The following is an 18,040-nucleotide window of genomic DNA, read 5'->3' on the forward strand; positions in this document are numbered from 1 at the left end:
GAGAAGGGGGGGGGAATTTTAAACTCAAAAGCTCATGGAAGTGAATGTTGAAAACTAAAAACTAATTAATTTTTTAAAAAGTCAGAAGCATAATTTTAAATTATTTTTAATTTTCAGTTCCAAATTCTCTCCCTCCCTTCAGCTTCTCCCCCACCCATTGAGAAGGCAAGAAATACTGTACCCATTATATACATGAAATCATGCAAAACATAAGTCCACATTAGCCATGCTGTAAAAGGGGAAAAGAGCAAGAAAAATAAAGAAAGTGAAAAAAATGCTTTAATCTGCACTCAGAGTTCATCAGTTCTCTCTGGAAGATGACAGCATTTTTCATCATTAGTCCTTTGGAATTGTCTTGGATTACTGTATTGATCAGAGTAGTTAAGTCTTTCACAGTTGATCACTGTTACAATATTGCTACTACTGTGTACAATGTTCTCCTGGTTCTGTTCACTTTACTTTGCATCATTTCATTTGAGTCTTCCCAGATTTTTCTGAAGCCATCTTCATCATTTCTTAAAGCATAACGGCATTCCATCACAATCATACACCAACCACAACTTGTTCAGCCATTCCCCAAATTGATGGGCATCCTCTAAGTTTCCAATTCTTTGCCACCATAAAAAGAGCTGCTACAAATATTTTCATACATTTGGGGCCTTTTCCTTTTATCTCTTTGGGATACAGACCTACCAGTGGTATTACTTGGTCAAAGGGTATGCACAGTTTTGTAGCCCTTTGGGCCCAGTTCCAAATTGTTCTCCAGAATAGTTAGATCAATCCACTTCTCTAACAACAGTGAATTAGTGTCTCTATTTTTCTGCCTAGCTTTCACAATTTATCATTTTCCTTTTCTGTCACATTAGCCAATCCAATGAGTAAAAAGTAGTACCTCGGAATTGTTTTAATTTGTATTTCTCTAATTATTAGTAACGGCATTTTTCTATATGATAGTTTTGATTTCTTCTGAAAACTGCCTGTTTATATCCTTTGACGATTTGTCAACTGGGGAATGACTCATTTTTATATATTTGGCTCAGTTCCCTATACATTTGAGAAATGAGGCTTTTATTAGAGAAACTTGGTAAAAAATTTTCCTCCTAGTTTCCTGTTTTCCTCTAATTTTGGCTTTATTGGTTTTGTTTGTGCAAAAGGCTTTTAATTTTATATAATTAAAATTATCCATTTTACATCCCGACCCTATCTTGTTTGTTCACGAACTCTTTCCCTATCCATAGATCTGACACGTACATTTTTCCATGTTCTTCTACCCTGCTTGTGTTATCCTTTATGTCTAAATCATGTACCAATTTTGACTTTATCTTAATATATGATGTGAGATACTAATCTAAGAGTAGTTTCTGCCAAACTGCTTTCCAGGTTTCCCAGCAGTTTTTGCCAAATAGTGAGTTCTTGCCTCAATAGCTAGGATCTTTGAATTTATCAAACACTAGACAGCTGTGGTCACTTACCCACTATATATTAAGTACCTAATCTATTCCATTGATCCACCACTCCATTTCTTAGCCAGCACCAGATTGTTTTAATGATCACCCTTTTGCAATAGTTTGAAATCTGGTACTGCTAAGCTATCTTCTTTCACTTTTTTTTTCATTGATTTCCTTAATATTATTGATCTCACCTTCCAGATGAATTTTGTAATTTTTTTCTAGCTCCATAACAGAATTCTTTCGTAGTTTGGCATGGCACTGAATAAGTAAATTAATTTAATGGCATCTTTATTATATTGTCTCAGCCTACTCATAAGCAATTAATTTTTCTTCAATTGTTTAGATCTGTCTTTGTGTGAAAAGCATTTTTAAAGCATATTCATATAGTTCATGTATGTCTTGGCAGGCAGACTCTCAAGTATTTATACTCTCTATCTTCAGTTATTTCAAATGGAATCTCTATCTCTTCCTGCTGGATTTTGTTGTTAAAATATGGAAACACTGGTGATTTGTATGGGTTTATTTTATATCTTGCAACTTTGCTAAAGTTGATTTGTTTCTACTAGTTTTTTAATTGATTCTCTAGGGTTCTCTAAGTATACCATCACAGATCTGTTGTTGTTCTGTTGATTAGTTTGACTCTTTGTGACCCTATTTGGGATTTTCCTGGCAAAGATACCAGAGTGGTTTGCCATTTTCTTCTCCAATTCATTTCACAAATGAGAAAATTGAGGTTATCAGGGTTAAGTGACTTGCCCAGGGTCACACAGGTAATAAGTGTCCGAGGTTAGATTTGAAATCAAGCCCTCCTGACTCAAGGGCCAGCACTCTTATCTAATGTATCATCTGCAAAAAGGAAATTGTTGTAGGAACAGCTATGTGGCGCAGTGGATAGAGCACCAGCCCTGGAGTCAGGAAGACCTGAGTTCAAATCTGATCTCAGACCAAACACTTGACACTTGCTAGTTGTGTGACCCTAGGCAAGTCACTTAACCCTAATTCCCTTGCCAAAAAAGGTAAATGGTTTCCTCAGCACCTTTTCTTATTCCTTCAATTTTTCTTGTTTTATTGCTGTAGTTATCATTTTAGTACAATATTGAATGATGATGATGAGCATCCTTTCTTCACCCTCGATCTTATGTGAAAGGCTTATAATCTGTCCCCATTAAAGATAATTCTTGCTCTCAGTTTTAGACAGATAATATATACTTTAAAAAAGCTCCATATAGGAATGGGTGTTGTATTTCATCAAAATCTTTCTATATCTATTGATATAATGATTTTTGTAGAATTTATTATTGATTATGATCAATTACACCAACAGTTTTCCTATTACCGAAACAGCTTTGCATTCCAGGTATAAATACAACCTGGTTAGTATATAATTTTTGTGATATATTGCAATCTTTCTAGTATTTTAAATTTTTTGCATCAACTTCATTAGAGAAATTGACCCAAAATGTTCTTTCCTTGTTTTTGGTATGAAAACTACATTTGTATCATAGAAAAAAATTGATAAGCCTCCTTTACCTATTTTTTCAATAGTTTATACAGTATTGGAGTTGTTCTTTAAACGTTTGGCACAAGCTGATTATAAATCCATCCAATTTTTCTTAGGGAACTCATTTATGGCTTATTTGATTTCTCTTTCTAAGATAGGGCTATTCAAATATTCTATTTCCTCTTCTGATAATCTAAACAGTTTTATGTTTTTGTAAATATCCATTTCATTTAGACTGTCAGTTTTACTAACACATAATTGGGCAAATCACCTCCTAATAATTGCTTTAATTTTGTCATCATTGGTGATGCATTCACTTTTTCATTTTTGACACATAATTTGGTTTTCTTTTTTTTAATTTAATAAATTAATAGTTTATCAATTTTTTTCAAAAAACAGCTCCCAGTTTTATTTGTCAGTTAACAGTTTTTCATTTTGTTGTTTGTTTTTTTATTTTCAGTTTTATTAATCTCTGCTTTGATTTTCATGATTTTTATTTTGGCATTTAATTGGGGGATTTTGTTCTTTTTCTAGTTTATTTAATAACATGGCCAAAGGATCTGCTTTTATGGATGTAAGCATTTAGACAGAATATTTCCCCTAAGTACTGCTTGGGCTGCATCCCACAAAATGATATTTTGTCTCATTTCCATTATTTTTAATAAAACTGTTTCTATTATTTGTTCTTTGACCCACTCATTTTTTTTAAACCTGCAACATTTTTTTAAAAATTAATAGCTTCAGAACAGTTCCAAATGTAATAGCTTTTCCCAAAATACCAAAAGATACAATGTAAAGCACCTTCTCACTAAATACAAACTTTCTTTTCATGATGCACTGCATCAATGTTTTGCATTGATCTTGATACAAAAAGAATTTTATGTTGCATGCTGGAACATGGAAATTGTATACAATAAAACAGGATGACTAATACTAATTAGCTAAACTCCAACAGAGGGGCTTTTTTCCCCTTAACAAAACTAACCATTTTTATGTTCGCTAAAAGTCAATATTCAAGAATTTCGACTTAGTTGTAGCAAAATTGGTATTTTCAAAAAGAAAACTTTAGGTTGAATAATATTTTGAAAACATTAAGACAAAAAGCTTGAGAAACCAAAACCAGTCCTGTTGCTTGATGTACTTAATGTCAATATCAAATAAGCAGACTTCAAAATAAAATTATCACCTCTATTACTTCTGTAGAATCCTTTCCAAGACTAATGCAATAGGAAAACAAAAATAATTTTTACTTTCTTTCAAACTTTTCCACAAAAGATTATGCTAGTGAACTTGTACTCAGGTTCTGGTTCTTTCTTTCTTTCTTTCCTTTTTTTTTTTTTTTAACATCATCTCAACCTGAACCCTCTCGGTTTAAAACCGATTATTCTTATTAGCATTGTATCTATGAAAATGATTTGAAATGGGTCCCTGGTTAAAAGCATTATTAGAAGCATGAAAGCCCTAAGAGCAATTTTAAATTACTTCTGGATTCTTTGGGTGACTTTCTATAATTCTTCCTGAATATAAACCAGAAGTTATGTTCATCCAGACTGACTTCTTTGGTATATGCATACAAATGGCACTGACAGCTTTCTACCACTACCTTCTTAAGAGACCAAAGAAAAAATCGGGGGGGGGGGGGGGGGGATAAACTGAGGAGATGGGAAAGAGGGAAAAAAATATTTTATATGAAAATAAAGTCTTAACGTGATCTAAACTCCCTACCCATTTTACTTTTAATGACATGGTACATCAAAAAAATCAGGTTTCAAAATTGTAAGACCTGTAGATGAATTGCTCCTCTGTGTTTTGGCATTATACCACTCATGGTACATGGCTATCTAAGGCATGTTCTTGGCACAACAAACCCCCCAAAACCCAAACAGAATTACCATTTCTCTCTGTGTTTGGACATCCCTCCATTAACATGAAGTTGATCACGAGCATAAAACAAGTTTATAAGTCACCCCCTATTAGTATCTTCTTTTTTTCTATTTGACAAGTTCAAGTTTACAAAGCTGTTCTTTTAAAGGGTCATTTCAATGTTTTTTTCCAGTATGTTTAATGATGTAATTAACATCCTAGATGGGGGAGCTCAGCACTTTAAGGATCAATTTTACTACTGAGATTTCTAACAAAGTAGATTCAATTTATGCCAAATATTTTATACTATGATTTGAACATCTGGTCACGGGTACAGGTCTCAGGCCTGTTGTGAGTTTAGACAATACCTATGACTCCTATACATGAAGCTTCAACTCTCATCATCTATCTCTTTGACTAGCAATTTCTTGATCCATTTCCCTTTTCATTTCCTTCATGTGATAAAAACTTAAAAACTGAGATTTCTACAGTAGATATTCTCCCCCCCCCCCACCACGGTCATTATAGGTAATCATGCAAACATGAATTTACGACCTTTAAACACAATGAGACTAATGCCTAGAGTCAAATCTCTCGCTGAAATAGGCACTACAGGCTTACCATTCTAAAAAAGCAAAAGGGGAAATCTGCCTTCTGTTTATGGACCCATTGCCTAAAAAAACCTTGACTGAGGAGAAAAATATTAAGTTTCAGGTACACACATACAAACACTGAAATTCTGAATTTCTTGATGGAATTTTCTGTAACCTTGTTGATGAAATTCATTCCACATCAAATGCCAATCAGAAACAGACAGATATAGACTCATATCTCTTAGAAAAGAGATTTACAATGAACATGCCTAAGCAATCTGAATGGGTAGAAGAAATAAAAAATATCAAATATCACTATCACAAAAACAATTAACTTCTACAGGTCTGCTGCACATACACTACATAAAGAACCATAGAATACTACCCCTTTATCGTCCAATTAAGTCCATGTAGAATTTTCTGTCAGATCAAAAAGATTCCTTTAAGAATAGATCAAGATTTCCCCGGAGTTATCTCAGGGGATAACTTCATATGTTATTTAAAAAAAAAAAAAACTATTCCCAAGTAAAAGCAGTTAGACTTATTTAGATTTTTTGAGTATTGAAACAAAGTTTCATTGAACTTCTAGGGCACACTTTCTTCTGTCAACTCAACTTTTCAAACAAGTAGTTGTCGATCAATGTCCCTTTGACAGAAGATCTATCCCCGTCACAAATCGGCTTCCTTTGTTCTGAATGAAAGCAATTCTTTGTTCCTCCAGGATTCCAAAACACTCTGTCATCCCAGTGTTTTCCAACAGTGTTTATGTCAAATTACAAGGGAATTCCTTTAGAAATCTTCTCTTCAGGGTGATCCCTTTTCATCAGAAATGATGGTGCAGGAGCATAAGTTAAATCAGTCTCTGAGCTGCTCGAGGATGAACTGCTCCGGACGGATTGATGGACACAGTCAGAATCCCTCCATCTGTGATAGAAGTCCACCATTAATGATGAGTCCTCTCTGCCCCTGGTTTGTCTGAGAGTTGTCCTGAGTGCACCTGGGCCTGAACCTTTGGGTGTCTTCTGAAATGAAAGCTTGTAGCATGTGTCTTTTTGCCGATTTAATTTAGTCCCACTCCTTGTGAAATTCACTGGATCATTCCTTCTGCTTAACCAGTCAGGCCTCCTGAGAACTGGAATTGGTTTCCTCTACATTTCATTTTGCCCCTGAAGACTGTCTCCCTTTTAACATTAGCTAATGTCACCACATATTCCTGTCACTTAGCAGCGATTCCTTTACAAACCCCATCTGCTTCCTGAGCTACCAGGTCAGTGATAACTGCAGAAGAACGTCTTTTTCCAGGGCCCATTCTTCTTCTATGGCTCAAATGATTTTTTTTTTAAACCAAAACCAGTCTGCTGTTATAGGCCCTAATTGGTTTCTCTCATCCTGCACTGCCAGGCACCAATATATTTAAGTTTTCTATTCAATTTTGGAAAACTCTGCTTTCTTTCTTCCTTTTTACTCAACTTGATGACATCCAGAGGCATATCAATCTAATCAAGGCTTTCATGGCTGCTGGTCTTAGGGCACCATCCCAATGCCAAACCCATTCATTAGTGTCTTCCCTAGAACTTGCCACTAGGGAAGGCCTGCGGCTTGACTCGCCACCTCCTACTGACTGAAACAAGTAAAGCAGAAAAAGTGGGCAGCAACCAACTCATTCTTTAGTATTAAATTACTTAGCTTCCAGTTAATTTTTAAGCTCTTTTCAAGGCCCTTTATTGAATGTAATTCTTATAGCACTATGGTTCAAAAAGTATGCATTTAATATTTCTGCTTTTCTGCATGTGTAAGGTTTTTATGCCCTAATACACGGTCAATTTTTGTGAAGTTACCATGTACTGCTGAGAAAAAAGGTATACTCTTTTCTATTCCCATTCAATATTCTTCAGAGATCTATCACATCTAACTTTTCTAAAATCCTATTCACCTCAACAACTTTCTCATTTATTTTATGCCTAGATTTATCTAGGTCTAAAAGGTCCCCCACTATTATACTATTTCCTCCCATGATTCAATTAACTTTTCCTTCAGGAGTTTAAATGCTATTACATTTGATGCATACATGTTGAGTACTGATATTACTTGACTGTGCTATCTTCTAACAAAACGTAGTTTCTCAGATAATTTCTTAATTTTGCTTTTGTCTGAGACATTGATTGCTACCCCTGCCTTTTTTTACTTCAGCTGAAGCATAATAGATTCTACTTCAGCTCCTTACTTTAACTCTGTGTATCTGTTTCAGGTGTATCTCTTATAAACATATTGCTGAATTGTGGTTTCTAATCCATTCTGCTATCCACTTCCATTTTATGGGTGTTAGCCTCAATCACATTCTCACAGTTAAAACAGCTAAATATATATGTATGTGTGTGCGTATATATATACATATATATATATACACACACATATATATACATATATATTTTTTTCCCTTCAACCTATTCTCTTCTATTTGTGCTTTTTTTCACCCTGTCCCTTCCTTGAAAATCTGTTTAATTTTTAATCACTGCTTCCCATAATCTACCCTCCCTCTTACCATCTTCCCCTCCAACTTCTCTGTTGGCTAAGATAAATTTCAGTGTGTGTATGTACACTTTTCCCTCTTATAACCAATTCAGATATGAGATTCAAGTGCTGCCCACTCCCCCTGCCATCTGCCCCTCCATTACAAAATTTTTTCCTTATGGGCCTTTCATGTGAGATGATTTTCCCCATTTTTCCTCTCTTCTCTGTTCTCCCAGTGCATCCCTCCTTCTCACCCTTCCATTATTTATTTTGAGATCCTCCCAACATGGACTCACATCTGTACCCTTTAAGTAGACTCCTCCTAACTGCCCTAATGATAAAGTTCTAAGGAGTTACGTTATCATCTTGCCACATAGGACTATAAACAGTTTAATCTTATTAAGTCCCTTATGGTTTCTCTTTCATGTTTACTTTTTATGCTTTTCTTAAATATTATGTTTGAATATCAAATTTCCTATTAAGCTCTGGTTTTTTCATCAAGAATGTTTGAAAGTCTTCTATTTCATTAACTATCCACTTTTCTCTTGTAGGATTATACCATCTTTCTAGGTAGGTGATTCCTGGTTGTAAATCCTAACTTTATTTCCCAGAATACCATTCCAAGCCCTCCACTCCTTTATCATGGTAGCCACTAAATCTTATGTGAACCTGACTGTGGTTCCATGGGATTTGAATTCTTTGTGGCTGTTTACTGTATTTTCTCCTTGAAAAGGAGAAGCTCTTGAATTTGACTATAATATTCCTGGGCATTTTCATTTGGGGAATCTCTTTCAAGAGAGGATAGGTGGATTCATTCAATTTCTACTTTGCCCTCTTGTTCTATGATATCTGACCAGTTTTCCTCAACAATTTCTTGAAACAGGATGTCTAGGCTCTTTTTTTGATCATGGCTTTCAGGGAGTCTGATAATTCTAGAATTACCTCTTCTTGATCTATTTTCCAGGTGAATTGCTTATCCTATGAGATATTTCACTACCACTACCACTACCTCTTCCTCATCTCCTTCTTCTTTTTGGTTTTGACTTTTGTTTTATCTTGATTTCTCAAGGAGTCATTAGTTTCCACTTAATTCTGATTTTTGAGGAATTATTTTCTTCTGTGAGGTTTGCTATCTCTTTTACCATTTCATTAATTCTCATTCTTTTGTGTGTTTCATTTTTTTAATTTATTTTGATTTATCAACAATCACTTCCATAAGCTTCGGAGTTTTAAATTTTTCTCCCCCTCCCTCCCCAAGATGGCATGCAATCTGTTATAGGCTATACATTCACATTCCTATTAAACATATTTTCACATTAGTGATGATGTAAGAATTAGAACAGGAGGAACCACCAGAAAGAGGAAATAAAACACAACAGAAGAAAAAAAAAATAGCAAACAATATGCTTCGATCTGCATTCAAAGTCTACAATTCTTTCTTCGGAATGTGGATAGCATTTTCCAATCATGAGGCTTTTAAAGCAGTCTTAGATCCTTGTATTGCTGATAGGGGTTAAGTCTGTCAAAGTCAGTCATCGCTCAATGTGGCTGTTACTGTGTACAACGTTCTCCTGGTTCTGCTCACTTCACTCAGCATCAAACAATTCTCATTCTTTTTAAGGAGCTATTTTCTTCAGTAATTGTTGTGCCTGTTTTACCAAGCTGTTCTCTTTTCATAATTTTCTTTCATTGCTCTCGTTTTTTTTCCCAATTTTTCTTCTATTGCTTGTATTTGATTTCTAAAATCTTTTTTTTTATTTTGCTTTTTGGGGGCTCTTCTAGAAATTCTTGTTGGGCTTGTGTCCAATCTGTATTTTCCTTTGAGGCTTTGCTTATAGATGCTTCTCAGTCTGTGTCTTCGGTTTACCTGTCACCAAAGAACTTTTTATGGTCAGGTTCTTTTTTGTTGTTATTGTTTGCTCATTTTTCAAACCTATTTCTTGACTTTGAACTTTTCTAAGAGTTGGGCTCCCCTCACTTCTGGGGGTGGAAAGGATGACTGGCCTGGTCTGCTTATTTTCAGGCCCTGCTGCTTTCTCAGCTAGGTGTGGAGGGGAGTGGGTGGTGAGGGTGCTATAAATTTTTAGGCCTTCCAAAGTGGTATGATCTGGGGAGAGATCTTATCACTGTTTTCTGGTTTGCACTCTAGTCCTTTTCCAGATGGGGCCTCTGCTCCCTCACAACTGCAACTTTTCTTCATCTTAGAACTACAACCCATACTTAGATAGAGCCCCTGTTCCCTTGTCACCACAAGCATCAGTTAATAAGCAATGGAGTTGCCAAATGGTTCCTGGTCCTACACTAAAGTGGTATCCCAGTGGTGCCCAGTAATCTATTTCTGACCACTTGTTCAAACCTCTTACCATCCCCGAGTACTGACTGTTCCTGTTGCCACTGCCATTTTTGGTGCCACCGCCACTGTTACAGATTAACCCCCTGCAATTTTTAAAAAGAAATGTATTTTATTAAATAAAAACAAAATAATGAGTTTGCAATAAGAACACACTAATATTAATAGGATATTTAAAAACAAGAAAAACAGACTCCCTAAAAATTTATCATCTCATCTAAATTGTACTACCTATATTTTTACTTCTTCATTATCCAGAGTACCTACACAAAAATTTTTGCAAAACCAAAGTTTAAATGGCTAAAAGCAATTTTCTCAATAACTTAAAGAGTACTACAAAGGCATCCCTCCAACACACAGAGAACATAAAAAATGTCATTTATAGCTATTAGCTCTTATAAATGATGTGTACTACAGGATGCATCTTTATAATAATAAATTTGGCCAATAAATATAGAGAATTCAAGACATTATTTTTGTTAACTACAAAAAAAGCCTTGAATTTGGTAGGACAAACCAGTGCCTTAAGGACTCTCCTCCAACAGAGAAGGCAGGTCTCATGAAGTTAATTAAGATGATCAAAGAAAGAGCCCTGAAAGAACACAGGAACTCCCTGTCCACCAATGGTAAAGTTCTCCAGATGTTAATATGCTTGGAGCCTCCTCGATGAGAGTTACATGCACCCAAAAAAAAATCAACACAAAACTAAGTAAATGAAGGATAAGCATTGCCAAAATGACCCATACAGTCAGTCAGCCTGCACCCACTAAGTGAATTCATCAGTACACGTACCCAGAACAATTACTGCAGATGTACTAATAAACAGAGCCCAACACTGAACAGGAACAGAAAAGTGGGCCAAACAGCATTTGGGAATCGCATGCCTACAATGATCGTAAGCTGGTCCCTGCTGTGAAACATTGACATTCTCCTGGTCATGCTATATGATTGCAAAGTGTGGCAAAATAATATTTCAAAAGAATCAAAATTACAGGAGATCAGAGGAAAATGAAAGATTCATTCCATGTATAAGTATACTCTATCAATACTATCAAAAATGACTTGCTTGCAAAGAGCAGAACAAAGGCAACAAAGACATGTATGCACGGAAAAGAAAGCAGGCTAGATGTGTGAGAACAATAGTTAGAAAGTCCAAATGTTTTACTAGTATGCATGAAATACTAAAAGACAGAGTAGTTCTCAACCTGGGGGCTGCAGAATTATTTCAAAGGGACTACATCCAGTCATACATTCTCTCAATCAAAAACATTAATAGTATAACTACAATGACATAGGGGTCTCCAAAATTATTCTGACATTAAAAAGGGGTCCTCATACTCAAAAACTGTGAATCACTGACTAGAAGAAGTTCAACTCATTCTCTATAGAAGACTGTGGAATAATGTGAACAAAAATCAAATTGGCTAAGAAGGCTTGCATGTGGCTGCTCTTTGGAAAAAGATACCTAAATCAGACTCCATTAAAAATCATGAAAAATATATTTACCATTGTCATGTTTATTGTCACGTCATGCTTAAAAAACATCCAAGAGCTTCATACAAACTATTAATTGGCTTTACAGAAAGAAGAATCTTAGAAATATCAAGCATGTTAACTATATTTCTGGTGTAGTTCTCTTTATGAAGAAAAATGGATTTTTACAAGTTACAAAAATGTTCATATCTTTTGATCTTATTATGGAGACTACACAATAAAGATGTTATCAATGGAAAAAAGGGGATCTATTTGTACAAAAATATTTTTACCAATATCATTTGTAAAAGCAAAAATTTGGAAACAACTCAAATGGTCAATGATTACAGAATAGTTGAACAGACTAGAATATAAAACACAGTAAGATACTATTGATCCACCAAAAAAATGACAGGCAGCAATATGGTAGGTAGACCTAGGTTCAAATTCTGTCTCTGGCACATGCTGGCTGTGACCATGGCTAAGTCATAATCACAAAGGGCCTCCCTCAGGCAGCAAACTCTCTAGGACAGGGGGAGGGAACCTTCAGCCTCGAAGCCACATGTGGCCCCCTATGTTCTCAAGCTCAGGCCTTTGATTAAATCCAAACTTCACAGAACAAATCCCAACACCAACCCAACACCAACCCGACACCACTCGACACCCCCCCACCCCCAGTTCTAGGACTAGGTCACTGTCACACTGCTGTTCTGCAGCAGCAGAGGAGGGTCAGTCTAGAAGACGTCTGAGCAAAAAAAAAGGAAAAAAGAATAGAAATAACAAAGGAAAGTAAGTGGATATCGCTTTCTTACTGTTAATTTGCATATTTTCATTGAACTTTAAATGATGGAAGTTTATGACCTTATTACACTCTTTTTTTGCCTCTTTGTCAGAAGGTTTGTATTTATTGAAGGGCATGAAGTTTTTAATCAAACATTTTTATCCAAAAAAAGTGTTATTTTTAAAACGTTATTAGTATCTTAGAATGACAGAACTGAGAGAAACCACAGAGATAATAAAGCTCAAAATCATCCTTTTAAGGGGCAGCTAGGTGGCGAAGTGGATAGAGCACTGGCCCTGGAATCAGAAGGACCTGAGTTCAAATCCGACCTCAAACACATAACACTTACTAGCTGTGTGACTCTGGGCAAATCACTTAACCCCAGATGCCTCACAAAAAGAAAAAAAGAAAGAAAAAGAAAATCACCCTTTTAAGATGAAAATATTTCCTCGTCAGCAAATGGCAGAGGAGTGACTAGAACCCAGGTCTATTTCCCAACCCAGTGCTCTTTCTACTACATTATGCTGTATTCTTTTGTTTTTTCCAATTACATACTAGCCTTATACACTTAGAAAAATCAGGTAGCTTTACTGGATTTTGAGCCACTTGAAGGCATGAACCCAAACTCAATCACTTTTCAGAGGCAGCTTGGTATATCAAATATAGTGTTAGACTTAAGAGTCAGAGATCTGGGTTCAAATTCCACCTAAGATACTTATTAGTTTTATGACTCTAGGCAAGTCACTCAACAGCCTCAGTTGCTTATCAGTAAAATGAGAACACCAAGTATCTGTGCCACTTACTTTTCACGTTATAAGGATCAAAAAAAGATCACATAAAGTGTTTTGCAAACTTTAAAGTACTAAATAAATGTCAGTTATCATCACTATGGTTTACTCAATGCCTTTCACTTATTACCCATTTATTGAAAGAACATGCAAAAACATCTTTTTATGAATGTTTGCCATATAAAATGAATGAATAAGTTTCCGTGAGCTGTGGGGACCACACTGATCTTCTAAGTATTTAACAGAGATGACTGAGGACATTTCTTCTTGGGCAGGCATCCTAGAATCACAAAATATCAGAGAAGGACTCAAATATCAGGGCTGACAGGGCCTTTCAAATGTAGAATGCCCTTTCGAGAAGGCATTTCCACCTCTATTTCTTGCATCTGTGCCCTTCTTGCTACTCACAGAGCCACCAGCCTGGTACAGACCCTCACTGCCTCTTGACTGTATTGCACCTGTCTCTGACTCAAGGCTCTCCCCCTCCAATCCATCATCCACACAGCTGCAGCTGCCAGAGCTGAGTATCCTTTAGCCCAAGTCTGACCAAATCTCTTAAGAAAGAGCATCTAGTCTGACTCCTTCGTTTTACAGAGAAGGATGTTAAGTCACTTGCACGTGGTCCCATTATTAGCAAGTTGTAGAACTAGGATGATGGGGCTGAAAAAGTGCTGACCTCAAAAATCATCTCCAATTTACTCCCTATATATCTGTACACAGTTTTATGATGCATGCTGTCTCCCCACATTAAACTGTAAGCTCCTTAAGAACAGGGACTTTTTTGCCTTTCTTTGCATCCCCAGCATTTAACACAGTGACAGGAACATAGCAAGCATTTAATAAATGCTTGCTGAGTTGAAGTAAAATCAGAAGACTTCAGCTCTACCCCTAATTAGTTGAAGTTGAGCAAGTCACGTGACCACTGGGCCTCAATTTCCTTCTCTATGAAATCATATGATTGGGCTCAATGGTTTCTAAGGTCACTTCGAGCCCCACAGCACTATGAAATAAGAAGAGATACACAGACGTAACCACATGGCAAAGTCAGGCAAGGGAAAAGGACAAATGTCTCTACTAAGCAAGGGAAATGATGTGGGAATGCTCAATTTTAAAAAAAAAAATTTTTTTTAGTTTCCTATGATGTGGTTTATTTTTTCCCACTTAATAGTATTTTATCTTTTCCAATTACATGTGAAGATAGTTTTCAATACTCTTTTTTATTTTTATAAGATTTTGAGTTCCATATTTTTCTCCCTCCCCTCCCCCCAAGACAGCAAGCAATCTGATATAGATTATACATGTACAATCAATCATGCAAAACATATTTCCACATTAGTCATGTTATGAAAGAAGAATTAGAAAAGGAAAAAACCACGAGAAAGAAAAAAACAAAAAACAAACAAAAGTGAAAATAGTCTGCTTCAATCTACATTCAGATTCCATAGTTCTTTCTCTGGATGTGGATAGCATTTTCCATCGTCAGTCTTTTGGAATTGTCTTAAATCACTGTATTGCTGAGTAGAGCTAAGTCTATCAGAGTTGATCAGGATGCTCAATTTTAAAGAAAAAAAATCTATATATTTTGTCTCTTGGATCTCTAGAAATGACCAAAAAAAAAAAAAACCCAGAAACTTTAGCTATAAATAGAATTTTGAGAGTGCATATAATTGGCCACTAATTTTCCTTTTGGTCTCTCTTCAAACATCCTAGCCCCCATCATCTAGAGTGGTAAGAAAACCTTCTAGCCTCTTCTCAGTCGATAATTTTGGAAGCTCTACTTTGGAGGTCTGGCAGAATAGCTAGATGAAAAGGCATTTCTATCCTCTTTAAGGAACTCTGAAAGGACTGAAGAGGGACACAAAGGAAAAGATAGACATATTGTCTCCTTTGTCATTGCCCTTAACCTCAGGGGGAAAAAACAGTCATCTTTAGGCATGCTAGTCACTTTTTTCTCCCTTAAGTTCTACCCAAAATAATTTTTAAAAGTCACTTTTTCCTGCTTTAATAACCTAACAAAATGTTCATTACATCATTACAATAATGCAACTGAATATAGCAGGAGAAACTAGAATGGACTAGTCCAAACTCTGCCTAGCACTAACTAGCAACGTGACCTCAGGCAAGTCACAAGTGTCTGGGCCTTATACTTCTCATCCATAAAATGAAAGGGGTTGAAATAACTGTCTCTAAAGTTCCATAATTCATTCTACTATGCTTAAATAACTTAATCTTTTACCTTTTTAGTATAAAACATGGCAGATTTTCATTGTGACGAGAAATCCAGATGAAAATGTCTTCATGACATCGATTCCAACATTATAAACATGCTCAATTGACTTCATCTCAAAAACAGGGAAGTCTCTAAATAGAGACCTTGGCAGCCAGCATCATTTTTACCACCATGCACCTCATACAATAAATTTCTACCTAGAAACCTCCCCCCTCCCAATTATCTCCAATTCTCCTTTCCAAAGAGATTAAAACAAAAGTTATGGATTACAGATATCAATTCTATCCATCAATGTCCAGCTGCTGGCTCTGACCAACCTTCGGTTTTCTCTGCAGTACCTTCCACAGCTTCTGACAAAACATCCCTTCAAGTAAACCTCTGCCCTAGAGGCAGATTCTAATGACCTCGAAAGCCTGCTTCAGGGCCTCCACAAAGACCTTTCTTAGCTCTCTTCCCCTCGGGTCCAACAGTTCCCCATTCAGATTAGAGACACTGCAAAAGTAACAATCACTGAGCCCAGCTTCTTTTCTGTTTCTTTCACTTTTGTTCTCTCATTCTTCAATGGAGAGATAAAATGACGTCTATGTTAATTAACAGGTGGAATATGGCCACATCTTGAGCCAGGATGAGAACTGGACCTCTCTTGCCATCTTTGGAGCAATCTACACATTCACTTCTTCCATTCCCCAGACTCTCGAGGTGGAAAAGGACCTTCGAGGTCATGCAGTTCAGTCGGTAACTGAGGCAGAACCCCTTCTACGACCTCCTACAAGTTTGCCAATACAGACCTCTATAAAGACCTGCAACAAGAGAGCCCCTTTCCTGTTCAGAAGGTTTCTCTGCAGCTTCCTCTGACTGCTTCTAGTTCTAATCCTGGACCAAACCAAGGGAACAAGCCTGACCCTGGTTCCACAAGTCACCGTTCAAATAGTTAAAGATAGCAATCGAATCACTCCAATTACTCTCTTCTCCAGGCTAAATAACAGGAAGTTCCTTCACCTGACCCTAGCAGGACAATTCTCACGTCCGATTCCCTTACTCTCAGAGGACACACTGTACCTTGTCAACGCGCCTCCTAAAATGTAGCACTCAGAATTGAATATTCTCTGCTCTGACCAGAACAGAATATTAAAGGTAAACTTTGAAGCCCAGTTTCTAATCTTAATCTTTCTGGAAAACAAAGTCACCTCAAGTTTCCCATGTTTACATTCAGGGTAAAATGGATTGAAACAATTTAAAGGACAGGGGTTTGAGATCAACTGTCTTCAGGCATTTCCTCAATGGACAACAACTGCTCACTTTCTCCTGCAGAGTTCTTAGCAATGTTTTCCCATAAAACCTTCACCAAGGATGGCAGGTAGGATTTTACTACCTTGGGGATTCCAAGGTCCAACTTGGGTTAACTCTCACTTTTCCTAAGTAAGACACTTCCCTTCCCATGCCTTTTACACTGTTACACAGATTCCTTGTTGTTAAACATTCTGCAGTCTGCTCATACCCACCATGAATCTTCCAATTGTCCTTAGGGCAGGAGGCAGGATAATATTTTTTTAACTGTAAGATGGTGGGGGCAGGGGAATAGGTCTTGACTTCTGACCTGTTTTGTTTTCCCATTTTGGCAGTTATTACTTTCCTCATACACTTCTAATTCATATTTATTTCATCATGCACAGGCCTTTGACGACTAGTTGGAGACTGAGTCTCTTTGTGTGACTTCCAAATTTAAAAATAAATCAAGGGCAAATTCCTCTGGAACCTTACCATAGCCCATTTGAAATTTCCATCTTTAGATAACACGTCACCAAGTCAGGCTTTGTGAGGATTACTTACAACACTCAGACAATATAGAAAGAGCACTACAACAGGAGCAGGAGACTTTGAACCTTAGGTCAAGTCCTCGCTTTACCACTAATTCTCAGCATAGGATCAAGCAATAAACATTTATTAAGCACTTACCATATGCCAGGCACTACACTAGGCAGTGGGGGTACAAAAAAGAGGCAAAAGACAGTTCCTGCTGCCATGGGGTTTACAATTTAATGGAGTCAATAAGCAAATAAATATACACAAAGCAAACCATAAACACAGCATAAATAGGAAGTAATTAATAGAGGGAGACATTAGAATAAGGAGTGGGGAAGGCTTCCAGTAAAAGATGGGATTTTAGTTGGGACTTAAAGGAAGCCAAGGAGGTCAGCAGTCAGAGAGGATGGGGGAGTGTTCCAGGCAAAGGAGACAGCCAGAGAAAATGCCCAGACTGAGAGATGGAGTGTCTTATTTATGAAAAAGCCAGGAGACCAGTGTCACTGGACAGAGGTGTTAGGGGTAGGCTAGGTGGCAAAGTGGATAGAACACCAGCCCTGGAGTCAGGAGGACCTGAGTTCAAATCCAGCCTCAGACACTTGACACTTACTAGCTGTGCGACCCTGGGTAAGTGATTTAACCCTACTGCCACACACACACACACACACACACACACACACACACACACACACACAC

The 18,040-nt window shown here is 36.8% G+C and overlaps 1 protein-coding gene and 1 pseudogene across 1 annotated transcript in view; both read right to left on the reverse strand.

Annotated features, from left to right (window-relative positions):
* The window catches only part of ETFA (electron transfer flavoprotein subunit alpha), an 85,787-nt gene that overhangs the window by 64,615 nt on the left and 3,132 nt on the right, over window positions 1-18,040 (reverse strand). The window lies entirely within an intron of this gene.
* LOC114026921 lies at window positions 5,400-7,219 on the reverse strand (annotated as a pseudogene).

This window comes from Vombatus ursinus, unplaced genomic scaffold, assembly GCF_900497805.2.
Source record: "Vombatus ursinus unplaced genomic scaffold, bare-nosed wombat genome assembly UNPS02014847.1, whole genome shotgun sequence".
NCBI classification, from domain to species: Eukaryota; Metazoa; Chordata; class Mammalia; order Diprotodontia; family Vombatidae; genus Vombatus; species Vombatus ursinus.